Genomic DNA, 12,025 nt, shown 5'->3' with positions numbered 1-12,025 from the left:
AGGAAAGGGATCTGACAAATTTACTGATGTATGGCGTGATAGACGACATTGTTTTGGAGATGAAACTCAGATTTGCTGACAATTCATGGTTTTACACATCTGTTCGTGCCCTTTCAAGAAAAAATGAAAACTTCTTGGACCGTGAATCGCTCATTCCACTAGGCCTATATACGCAACTGAAGATAGATATTCCATCAGAGGCGGAATTGCAAGTCGCAAAACAGTTCCTACATGACCGTGTGGAAGTTGCAAACTTCCGATATACTAGCCTACTGAAAGTACTGTACAATCAACGACTGGCATTCCCGAATGTATAGGCTATAAACTTGCTGCTACTATGGCATCATTCGGGTCCAGTAGTGCGGTTTGTGAGAGCCGCTTCTCGGTCTTATCTCAGATAGACAAGCCTGCACGCAGGTCTATGTTCCAGACGAGACAGGCGAACTTGGTCCTGTTGGGGTTTCAAAAGAAAATGATCGAGAAAATAGACCTGGACGTTTTTGTTAATAGACTCAGTGAAGTCCACCAACGCCTTCTGTTAAGGTAGGACCTAACCTATCTATGGCGAGGATATATTTCACTGATGGTGTGAAATACATTCTCAATATTATCCTTAACAGATTGATCTTGAAGAGATGATTGTAGATTCTGCACTAGAGAAAAAGAGGTGCAATCAAGGGCGCGGGAAGTAGGGGTGCTCAAGGGGGCTGCAGCCCCCCCCTAGAGAAAATTCAGCCCCCCCTGGAATTTTTAATAATTGCTTCAGCCCCCCCTAGAAAATTCTGACAATTTAAGGTAGGCCTACATAACATAATTTCAGAAATTTTTTTGAACACTAATTGCTACGATGAATCGAGTTCCTGTTACGTGTCGCGCTCATCAATTGCAAGAGTCGTCAATCACAGGGAGCTATAGCCTACCTCTCAGTGGCGGTGCTAGCCACCTTCCCTACTAACACGGCGGTACATCGTTTATTGGACATCATTCTGCACTATTTAGCCTACGTTTCATGCGTAGGCTACTTCTGGACATTACAATAATACATGATAATGCTTGTCAAGTCTGACCGACATGACAGAAGATACCGTAGTGCAATGAGAGGAGACGCACGTGCAAACATATTCGGCTTGGTAAAACAAGCACGCACGACGCGGCTTTATTTTGCGATTACCTGCAGCAGGGAAGTTTTTCAGTCTGCAGAAGCCGTCGCAAGACAGCTCCAAAAATCTTTGCTTCTTCAGCTTTGGAATCAATCACCACTCTCGGCGAACGGATCAAAAATCTCAGAAAAGATGAATTCGTTTCCAAGCTTATGGAAGCAGCGAACGTCTTTGCGTCTGTCAATAACCTAAAGACGCCAAAGGATTTCCGAGTGAGAAAAACTCCAGCAAGATTTCGAAACACAGAGGAATCGGATGCTTTGTCGTCTGCGGGAGAAGGAGCGTAGAAACGGCAATACATCGAAGCCCTTGATTTGGTTCAAGCTGAGCTTGATCGAAGATTCGACCAGGCGGATCTGCTTACAGCAGCCAACAGAGAGAAGGTCCTTTTGATCTGTGCAAACGGTGAGGAAAGATCTGATACTGAGATCAGCTTACCCAATGCCATCAGAAAAGATCGCCTAAAAACGGAACTTAGCCTACTTTGCTCAGCGATGTTTTAAGTGGAAAAACCGCAAACTCCGTTCAAAAGGTTGCTGAGATACTATTGCAACTAAACCCTCAAACACTGAATCTTTTCAAAGAAACGCAAAAATTCGTGGAGCTCTGCTTTTGCCTCTCGGTTTCGGTTGCATCATCACAACGTTCTTTTTCTGCTCTAAGACGCCTGAAAACGTGGTTGAGAAGCTCAATGACACAAAAACGAGTTACGGTACTCATCTTGCGTTGATGCTTGTCCACCAAAACATTTTGGACACTGTGGATGTCAAAGAACTTATGAAACAGTTTATAGAGAAAACACCTGAGCGAAAATCAATCTTCGGAAGCGTGTGAGAGCTCATTTCTACAAACTGTCGTTTTCATATAACTTTCTAATTTGTTCGTTTTCATTATAATTTCCTGAACAGCTGCTTTGCTGTTTGCCGTTCTTCATTTGTTACAATTTGCAATGTGTGTGTTTTAGCGTCGTTTTTTTTTTTTTACACAGGAGACCGCATGCCCAGTACCAGTTGTAAATGTTCCCCCATGTAAGGGGGGTCTGGGGTGCGAAGCCCCCCAGAAGCTGACAACACTACGACAGCTTCAGCCCCCCCCCCCCCTAGAGAAAAATAGTTCCCGCGCCACTGGGTGCAATGTAGGTTACACATTGTACAATTATTTACAAAACGATGAGTGACAGGTGCAGCGGCTGCAGCCCTATTTTATCATAGTTGAACGCCTATTTTCTATGTATATTTTGTGTGATTTATACAGCGCATTAAAGGAAAATGCAAATAAACTAAAACGAACTCGAAGTTCATGAAAGGATTAACTAACAAAAGAGTCAACTACAAAATCATAAATTTTTATTTCACTGCGTTTCTATGCCAATTTTTAACCATTTTATCGCTAGTTGATGGTCGGATCCGGATCAGATGTTTTAAAAATGATTTTGTTTCTCAATTTCTATGCAGTCGTCATTATAACTGCTTAAATGTAATTGACTCTATAATGCCAGTTTACGCTGCTGTTTCTATGATAATCTATGCTAATGTAAACGCTGTAATACGATTAATGTTTTTGCTTAGATACATTGTGTACAAACGTCGTTTTCGTACATGATACGGAAGGTAAAAGTTGAGCCCCCTCTGGAACACTTTTTGCCCCCCCCCCCCCCCCCCCTTGGTGCTCCAAGCTAGTTACGGGCCTGAACTGACCCAACAGGTGAAATATAGTGCCAATATTACATATTGGTCCAAATAGTTAAACGAGTCCAGAAAATGTCTTGTGGGGATCCGTAGTTGTGGTCATTCAGTTAGGCTACCTATAGAGTGTGAAGAAAAATATCAGTATTGCTGATGCGGCATTGACCGCATCAAATATTTCTGGAAACTTTCTTGGTTTCGTATTATCTGAATTTATTACTTTGTTTCACATATGGTAGGCTACGGTAACAAAAAGAAACATAGGCTAAGTTATATTGCAGTTAGTCTATCAGTTTTTGAAACTAAAGATCAATTAAAATTTTTATCAAATTCAGCAGCAAATGAAGTCTTTATCTCCGTCCAAGATTAATTCACTAACGCGTTTGCAGTGATGGGCATTATCGGCGATAAATTTTTATCGCTTATCGTTATCGCTTAATTATTTTTTCAGTTATTGTTTATCGTTATCGCCAAAGGCAATATTTGATTATCGACGATGATTAATCGCCGATAAATTTTATTTCGGATCAACACACAAGTGGAAAGAACATGAAAAGTAATATTTTTACTAGCCACCTAGTTCATGCAACTAAAATTAAAACCAGTTCTTCTTCAGTGCCTGAAGTGTGTGTGCACAGGTCGTTGTCATGGGAGGGGCACGCCCCCTGCAGCGACGGCCCTGACAACACAATAATTTTTAGAGTTGCAAATTGCAATGCAATGAAATGCATGCAACAAGTCTCTTGTTGTTTTGCTGCAATCGGCAATCGCGAGTGAATTTTACAATTTAAATGTAAGCGCACAGGCGGCACAAATTCCTTTGAAGCAAAGCGAAAAAAATTGGCAAGTGGTTTATGAAAGTGTCGCAATACGAGGCCGCTTTTACATCGGAAACATGGTCTTTCGCGCCACCATCACTGAAACAAGTCATTGCAGAATATGATATTGCTTGAAGCATTTGACATGCAGACCGACATCACACTTTTTGCATCTTGTAGTAGTTTTTGCATGACAATAGGCGCATCGAGTTGCGTGGTAAAATTATGCTAAATACACCCTTCTCATTTACCTATGCTGCATAGCCGAGTGGTGAGAGCGCTGGAACGGCAATCGAAAGGGCGCCGGTTCGACACCGCTCATGAGCATACAGTTGCGTATCGAGTTGCGTGATTAAATTATGCTAAATACAGTATAACCTTTCTCATTTAGCCTACCTATGCTGCATAGCCGAGTGGTGAGGGCGCTGGAACGGCAATCGAAAGGGCAGGACACTGTCTTTCGCAGCAGTGGCGGCTCGTGGTCTCAAAACATGGGGGGGCTGCATCAACTAGTAGACTAACCTAATATAAATAATTATAAACCTGTACCGGACTGAGTCATAAATGCACTGAGTTAGGGTTAGTAACATGTTCTTTTAATTGGCTGTCGTTTAATGTTTTTATCGTTTACAGCAGGGGTTCTTAAACTTTTTTAAACACGGACCCCTTACAAATTTTTTTGGATTGTGTGGACCCCCTTCATGGCCTAGTCTGATAAATCTTTTTTGGTCATTGGACATGACGCAATAAAATTAAAATGAATTGGTAACAAAATTTATTTCCATTTGAATAAGGACCTTCTGATGATCCTCCTTTTAGGGTGAAACAGGCTGTCAAGGGTTTAGAGAGTAGTAACTACATTTGATTTGAGGTAACAAAACTTATGTTTCATTAAATTTAAGAAATAGCGAATGTAGATTGTTTTTCAATATCTTCGATTTAATTTCATTAATGTGAAGGATGCTGCTGTTTGTTTTTAACAAGAACATGAAATTGTGGCTTCGTCTTTGATAGGGTAACACGCATGTCATCCTTTGCATCCAACCGGTTTCGACTCTTTGTTCTGGTAGTTAGGCTATCAAGGATGAAAATCTTGATTCACATAAATATGTAGGCTAGTCGTAAAAGGGATTATAGCAGCCCTGGCTCTCTTTACCAAAAGGGGATATGCATAAACCTTTCACAATCTTAACCTAGCCCAGCTGACGTCTAGCTTAGCTGCAACTGATAAAATTTTGCAATGTTGAAATAGCGGCAAAAACAATTATGTGGGAAGTGACGTAATAAACGTACGTTACAAAAGTTGAAACTCAAACTAGAAATCATCAGCATTGTTTGAAGTTAATATCTTTTCTTTTGAAAAATTTATTCCATTTTTGAAAGATTTCCATTGGGCCTTCATGGATCCCCTAAAACTAATCCGCGTACCCCTTGGGGGTCCATGGACCCCAGTTTAAGAACCCCTGGTTTAAAGTAAATTTTTGATAATGGCTTAAATTTGGTCAAGTTTAGGTGGTCACCAGATGTAGCTAGTAGTATTTTGGGACTTGGTATTAACTTAGTTGGTTAGATCTATGCTTGTGCTTTCCAACGATAGCAAATTTGTTGAAATTGAACAACAAATGAATAAATGGGAGACAATTTCCTTCAGGTGTTTTTCAGTGCATTTCCACCCCGTACTTCCTTCTTTATAACAGTCCATTCCAACCTGTGTGACGTATCAAGACGTCATCATCCCAAAAGGACGAATTGTGAAAGAGCACCAATAATTACAGTAATTGGCTTTACTTCAACATCAAGTAGGGATCGCTAACTCGGCTGGAAATCCGACAATCGGAGTGTAAAAGTGTTGCCAGATATTTTTTATATTTTTAGAAAAAATGTTATTTTGGCATTTTTAAAGAGTAGTGGTCGCCCAAAGCTTGTCCGTTTAAAACTAACATGAAGTTTAAAACGGCACAAGATTGAGTTAAAGTAGTTTGTAGTTGTGTTACTTTGCAATAAGAATGTGCTGAATTTATGTGCAAAACTTAAATAAAACTTGCAGGTTTAAAAAACATTATACTAACCAGTTAAGAACAAAAAAATTGAGAAACTTAAAAATACACCTCAGGAATAAAGAGCTTCATGTCTTAAGTGTTGAAGCCGGTAATTATTTTTCAAGTAATATGTTTTATGTACAAGAGAGGTTAAATTTGCCAAAAATATGATAGTTTGATATGTGAACAATAAAATTGCTTTAGATTAGCTTTAAAATATTTATTTACGGGCAAGTTTTGGGCAACTACTACTTTAAAAATGCCAAAATAATATTTTTTTCTAAAAATATAAAATCTATCTGGCAACACTTTTACACTCCGATTGTCGGATTTCCAGCCGAGTTGGCGATCCCTATAGTATGAATCCCTGATCAAAACTAGTCTGTCTCAGTGACTTCTCAAAACACAGATCAAGTAAAGTAACCTACGATTCTTTCACCTAATCACCGATAACTTCCACACGCTTACCCTAAAGATTTACGAGAACCAAAGTTGGAATCCCTGACTAGGGTCTTACTCTGTTCTATTTGCAGTCCCTACAGCGCTTGTTTAGTGACGCTAGAAAACTTTTTTCTGAAAAACCTACGTCATAAAAAAAAGAACAAGCAACACCGGACATGCAGAATTTGCAGACCCAGAGTTGCCAATTAATTTTTGTAACACAAATTTTTTTTTATTACAAAATATTAAGAGTTTTTTTAATTCTTCAAGCAAAATAAATTAAAAAACATGGCAAAACGATCTATATGTAATATAATTCACATATGCACAAAAATGTTGGGGGGGGCTGCAGTCCCGCAGTCCCTTATGACGAGCCGCCACTGTTTCGCAGGACACTTAAAGGCATGCTTGAAGGTGGACATGAAGATTGCCTTCCTTGCCTTCCCGTCCACTTAATCTAAATCTTCAACCACCGGGCGTAAGCCTGGATACGACGACGATTTACCTATGCGCCATAGCCAACGCTCAATCAAATATTTTTATTCCCACTAATAATACAGTGCCTATATTGTAATTCTTATCTCAACAACTCAACGTTCTGCCATTGCTTTAATGATGGTGTTCACAAAGAAAACAATAAAAAAATTATCTGAAATTATCAGTAAATTACGATAATTATGTTATTGTTCTTGAACAAACACGACTAATTTGACAAGCTTGATGGATTTCACAGTATGCACATTTTTACTACCAATAACGCTTAAGATCAGCCTACTGATAAATTTTCAAGCATTTTGCGTTTTTTGGAATTTTTTAAATTATTGCTGACTTAAGCAGAAAGCAAAATACAAAGTTTGGAATTTTTTATGGTATTTTCATTTGATTTAATTATTTTGCCTACTGCTCGTAAGCGGCAGTGTAACTCAATTGATAAAAGCATCCAACTGGTATCTGAAGGTATAATTATAAGCACGGCGGTTACCTTAGTGGTTTGATTCTGGATCAAGAGGTTGAAGATTCGATACCTACTGCCGCTGTTGCGATTCTATTCATGCATAACTTACAAAAAGTTTTGTCCCTTTACAGTACATTATGTTCGATTTTTCGTCATGTTGATGAAAACAGTTCCTGCTGCATGGGGTGGGGCAGCGCTAATCAAGAAAAAAAAAATTATCGTTATCGGACATTATCAGCGATAATTTATAGTTTATCGTAATCGCATAATTTTGTTTTGATTTATCGTTTATCGTTATCGCTTTAGGCATTTTTCGTTTATCGATTATCGTTATCGCTTAACTGAAAAATAAGTTATCGCGCCCAACACTGCGCGTTTGATACAAGGTTTTGCCATCTTGTTTTGGTGCATTGGTTGTTTCAATTCAACTTTTTCTTTAATTTTACTGAGGTGTTGCGGCCGTGCCATATTTTAAACTGATTGTCATGCTTTGGTATTATGCACGTTAGGCTACAACATCGGCGTTTTTGTGACTTCTACCTTTTCAGACTTCTGCTATGTTTAGCATATTGTGTTTTCGTTTTGATGATAAGAAACAAATACAAACTGAATTGAAGTAGCCTAGTGCAGCCTAATTTTTTTAGATCTCTTAATCTTTGGATTTATTTTGTTCCATCAGATGTCATACGGTACTTTGATTTCATATACTGTTTTCCAATTTTTTCATTTATTTGTATTTGCATCAGACTCAAGATGGTCCATATTACAATCAGTCATAAAAAGTAAAATCAAAGCAAATACGTACTCAACTTCGAAGAGCTGTGTCATAATGTAGCCCAGTGACGATCGGTGAGGGAAAGCAAGGAAAGCAGTGCTTACCTGAGCGAAAACTATGCAAAATATAATGACTGAATTCTAGGTTTAACTTCTTATTATTTTTATCAAGTCTATTTTAACTTGAAAATTACTGTGTTCGTGACTAGAATTACTCGTAACGCTTGTGAGTAGTCTAAGTCCTCACCAAACCGCATTTCTTGCCTTTAAATGACAATTAACGCAAACGCTTTTGTCAGAAACCATCACTGAAGCTCCAGGGAAATCAACTTTCAAAATTGCTTACCCTAAATTGAAAAACGCCTTCGTTTTATCCAATCCTCAATCGTTTTGCAAAACGACACCAGCTGCTTAGCCAATCAGATGTGTTATCTGGTGTTATGGTTAAAGTTGCTTTCCCAGTGACGTCAATGCGTATCTCATAGCGGCTGCTTTTGGTTTCAGGCGAAAGGAATACAGCCTCTACGCATGAGTGATTTTCGGGCTTGTAACTATAGGCTACTGAGTACGCTGAAAATAAAGCTGGTTCTCTTACCAAAAAAAAACATAGATTCTGCAATAAGACATGCAATTCCAAAGGGTACATTAACCAACCAGTACTGAAACAGCACAAGTGTTTTTTAAATTCTTTGGGTCAATAGACTGACATCACAAGTTCAGAGCAAACATACTTGTGTTCTTCAAGAATGGACTAGCTTAATTTATAGGCTAATTATTTGCTCTTTACTAGGCCTAGTGCACCAGTCCAATGCATGTCGTAAATGCTTACAGATGACATTGACAATAAGTTTTTGTGCTCAGTCTAAAAAAGCAGCCAATATTCTAGACTAGTCCCAGTTTGATTGATTGATTGAATCTTTATCCTCGGACTGAGAAAGTCCGAAGATTTTGTTTTGGAAATGCTCTCAGAGCGCACCAAATTGGAAGTGTTTTTCAAAATTTTCTGGGGGAGGCCCCCAGACCCCCCGCTGGAAGTGTTGCCTTCGGCAACACTCCTTCGGGCTTCGCCCGACGGTTACGCCCCTCGTGCCTACTACCTTGCTGCAACATATTTCCAAGTTGCTTTCCCAATGGTTTAAGCCACCGAACGTCACTGATGTAGCCTATACCGTATATACGAAGATTGATAGCAAGTCGGTTCGCATTAGTTCATAAATACATTGGTTAGAAGATAACTGACAACGTGTTACAAACTCCGAGTACAAACTAATATAATTTTTTTACGAATGAGAGCTTGAAAAGTTGTGGTAGCCTATTGTTACCAACAAAAGCACAAGTGATGCTGCATCGTTTCTGCAGATGAAACAACATTCTGTATAACAATTGTCGTATCCAACACGTAAGCGATTACTACTAGATAAAAGATAGTTACACCATAGTTGGCAGGCATATAATAAGAACGAAACAACACATTTTAACGGCAATAGAACATTTCGAAAACCTTGTTTTCAGCATTTTACCAGAACAATGCAACGACCGTAATTGTCATTTCATGCTTAAACTGCTTTTTTGTGCTTGAAAGCTACTAAATTAAAATTACTAGAATGAAAACATGTTTAAATTTTAACCTTTTCGACAAGCAACAACAGTTTAATAAATTTTAGTTTCAGAATCTTGGTCTTTTTTCTTCTTGCAAAAGGTTAAGATGCTGTATTAAGACGCTCTTATTGCTTTTACAATTTCACCGTCGTTTTTAGTGGCAGCCCTGATTGCTAGTAGTTTCACAATGAAGCGTGCCAAAGGTTATCAACGCGTATAGAAAAGTTTGGAAAACTTCATTGGTGATCAGTCAATCAATGAATGGTTTACTTGCCAGAAACAGCACGTGTTTAAAATATTTGTTGTAGTAAAGATTCAGTTAAAACGGTATTGTGCTAAAGCACAATCGCTAGTTACCGCCCCGTTAGCTCAGTGGATAGGCGCTCAAGATCAAGCGGCACTGGTTCGACTCTTGGTGTGTGCGCTTGAGCAACGCATTATCAAGGACTGCTCTCCATTCAGCGGTATCAAATAGATGAAATAATTCTCCCGCAACAACAATCGGAAACTTCACTCTGCCAAGCTCGGTTACAGACCCTGCTTTGAGAGCCTTTACAAGTATGCAAAACAACCAGGAATAACCTATCAAAGGCTTTGTCAGTCCGTGGTCATGGTGCATTACCAAGAGTGCTGATGGTCATAAGGAGAACACATCTTGGTGCGTTTAGCTCATAACAAAGAAGGTAAAGGTAGGCAAAAAAATTCTATCATGCACAAAACCTTTTTAAAATGCAACGCACTAGGCCTTGCACGACTTACAGAATAATTACAGTTTGACAGTATAAAACAACGCAAAAACAAAATAATTATATGTTATCAGTAACAAGCTAGATGCCAGCTGGAGCATAATACTGTGATTACTAATAACATATAATTATTTTGTTTTTGCAGCAGTGGCCGAGTAGTTAGCTTGTTGGGCTCGCAGTCGTGAGCCTGCATGTTCGACTTCAGCCACCCACACTTGCTGTTGTTTCTCTGGGCAAGAAACTTCACGATAATTGTCTCTACCCAGTGATCGATTTCGCGTAATGGGTAGTGCCAAATTTAAGTCATAAGTAGAGTAGACAACCGGAAACAGACATTGCCGTCGGCTGCAGCGTAGGTCAGGTGTACGTCGGAAGGCATACAGCCGTATACCGATGTATAGCGCTCAAGTCCGCTTTCCCGCAATGCAGGATAAAGATATGACAAACAGGCAAAACCTTTCAATGGGTTGCTTTGGCAAATTTTTATCAAACTGTACAAACACCATGAGTTAAAATGATAAAGAATTTAATTTGCATTGAAGGAACCTTTCGATGGGTTACTTTGGCAAAGTTTTGACTACTGACATGATATATACTTAGATATCTTAGAAGTGGTTAGTTTGAAGAAAAATTATGGCAGAGACTACACAAAAAAGTAGGCAACCTCAAAGGTAAGTTTTCCAACTATTTTATTTATAGTTTTTTAACTATGCAACATATTGCCATTAGTAGCAACATATTGCCATTAGGCAATACTCTTCATAATTTAAAAATGATGGTAGAATTTATTGTCGGGGTATATTATCCTTGTTGGTTCAATATTAAAATTGAGCACTCTTGGGTCGCAGGGCCACGTCACATTCTGCGCCAACTCCGGATGCAAAACAAGACAGTAGTGGATGCTGTCATGGCAACCATCAAACGTTCAGCATGGTATGCATTCAACAAAAACATCATCCAGACTCTTTTGTGCTCAGAAGACATTGAGAAGAGAAAAGCTGGAGTACGAAAGATTACAGATCTGAGGGAGGAGATGATGACACACTCGGAGATGTTTCAGTACAACCCAGAAAGACACCTTTCATTAACCCAGATGCTTCCTCTCTGATTGAGCTAATCGACTGGTCTGACAGGGTGTACGAACCACCTTTGACTTGCATGCTTACAATAGCGCAAGTAAAGTGCTTGATTAACGAACCTATGAAAGTTCCACAGTGGCCTTGTCATGGTCAGTCAATTGAAAGGTGCGTTAAGCAAGTCACTGAGGCAGCTGGAAAAGTGTATACGGATGAAAGACGTGAGGGTTGCATCAGGGGCCAAGTAGCAAGTCGGCGCATGATGTCAAGGAATGAATCAAAACAAGACTTGATGAAACTTGTTGGTTAAGAAAATACCATTATTTTGTGTTTTGTATTGTCATTTTATTATTAGACGAGTCAATATACGGAAAAAAGGCACCTAACCCCAAAAAAATTGATACAAAAGGTTTTTCAACGGATTCTGTTACCAATGGGCATACTAAATAACATACTAAAAGTCTACCAAAATCGGATCGCCAGAAAAGGGTCATTTTCAAGGAAATGTACGGCATATTTCTAAATAATTTTGTCTATTGGGTAGATGGCGGTATTCAAGTTGTTATTGTTCTTGCGTTTGTGACATCATAATCACATGAATGCGTGCATAGTCGCATCACAATGCAAGCAAAGTTATCTTTGTTCAAGTCAAAAAGATTTATTCAGGCAAAGTCACTCAGGACTGCCAGAGCTTGTTTTTTTAATGCACTTCTGTGGTTTTATTTTTGAGTC

Source organism: Aplidium turbinatum, chromosome 3 (assembly GCF_918807975.1).
Source record: "Aplidium turbinatum chromosome 3, kaAplTurb1.1, whole genome shotgun sequence".
In the NCBI taxonomy this organism is placed as follows: Eukaryota; Metazoa; Chordata; class Ascidiacea; order Aplousobranchia; family Polyclinidae; genus Aplidium; species Aplidium turbinatum.
Note: the sequence above shows the minus strand (reverse complement) of the source record.